Source organism: Ailuropoda melanoleuca, chromosome 2, assembly GCF_002007445.2.
Source record: "Ailuropoda melanoleuca isolate Jingjing chromosome 2, ASM200744v2, whole genome shotgun sequence".
Classification (NCBI taxonomy): domain Eukaryota; kingdom Metazoa; phylum Chordata; class Mammalia; order Carnivora; family Ursidae; genus Ailuropoda; species Ailuropoda melanoleuca.
Window position 1 is genome coordinate 61,979,384 of NC_048219.1, and position 1,842 is coordinate 61,981,225.

Below are 1,842 nucleotides of genomic sequence, written 5' to 3' on the forward strand. Positions count from 1 at the left end.
GAACACAGTGTGCAACTATCTCTTTGAGATCCTGCTTTCAATTCTCTTGGATATATAACCAGAAACAGGATGGCTGGATCATATGGTAACTCTATTTTTTATTTTTTGAGGATCCTCTATACTGTTTCTCACAGTGGCTGCATCATTTACATTCCCACCAACAGGGCACAAGGGTTCCCTTTCCTCCACATTCTCACAACACTTATTTTCTGGGTTTTTTTTTTTTAATAGTCTTAGGTAGATAGTTATTAGGTGTATTTTTACTGGCTTTTATTCTATGAAAAAATACATAACAACTCTTCATTAATCCAAATATTTGATTACCTGGAACACATACAAATGGGCTCCAAAGAAAAATAAGTAGTTTCTCCAGTATAAAAGGAAATCACAGTAAGAACCAAAATTACAAATACTCAATTAAGGTAAACTACCTTTAAAAATCAGAATGAAACAAGTGAGTCATTTTTGTAATCATTTGATCTTTTATATGATTAAGATTACAAGGATCTGAATCAGCTATTTGTTTAAATAACAGCATGGTAAACATTTGAACATTACAAACACTATTGTATACTGTATTACATTTAAAGATATTGAGCTGACTTTTCCAACTGTGTTTGAAAATTTATAGAAATAGCCATATTAGACTGAATGGTGTGTGTTTCCCTGATAGTCAAGAGATTTCTGGCAAGTTTTTCTATCCATAATGTTAGGAGGGTCTGTAATAATAGTACTAGTGCTTTAAAACTCACAAAGTACCAGCAAGCATGTTATTTTATTTAATCTTCCCAACATCCTTTTGGGCTAAATATAATTACTGAAAAACTGAGGTACAAATTATCTGTCCAAAAACATATATAATAAGTGGTTAGTGGAAATTCCAAGCCAAGTGTGCTCTTTTCAAATCCCTACCTCTTTTCACTCCTCCATTAGAAAACACAGTTCTATTTGGATTAGTTTAGTTTTGAAAATATTTTTTCAAATCTTTCTGGGGTCACTAAATACACAGAACACCTTTTTTTTTTCTTTCAAATAAGAGCTTAATTAATTACGTTTTGGACTTAGTCGCTGCATGGGAATTCCAAACAAACATGCAATGCCAGCACAGCTCCCAGTTATGAAGAGTTGACCCAAAAACACGTTATTGTCGAACCTCCAGATGACGGGGGTCAGCAGCACACATCCACACGAGAGACTTGGCTCATGAAAGAAGGTTATAGATGAGGACCAGTACCAGGCTCTCTCCATGCCCTTCCTGCCTGCTATGCCTAGGATCTCATTAGATCAGCAGAGATGCTTTCCAAGACTTCCAAGATTACTGAGGCTTTGTACATTTTTAGAAAAAGCAGCAACCCCAGGTTATGCTGCCAGTCTGCTGGATGGGTTACCTCAGTTGTTTTTATTTTTCCTATGCCAGCCTAGGCCTCTTTTTCTCATAAGAGAAAGAAACTAAAATTTAGATACTATATAACTAAATAAATTAATTAAATAAAATTCAGATATTGAATTGCTGATGGCAAATCATGATTTATCCATAAAAGTTTTGAACTAAGAGTCCCAGGGGCGCCTGGGTGGCTCAGCCTTTAAGCGTCTGCCTTCAGCTCAGGTCACGATCCCAGAGTCCTGGGATCAAGGCCCACATGGGGCTCCCTGCTCGGCGGGAAGCCTGCTTCTCCCTCTCACACTCCCCTTGCTTGTGCTCCCTCTCTCGCTGTCTCTCTCTGTCAAATAAATGAATAAAATCTTAAAAAAAAAAAAAAGTAGTAAGAGTCCCATGTGAATTACGAACTCTTATATCTGGTTCATAGTAGATATAAAAATATACATATATGTATATAATTT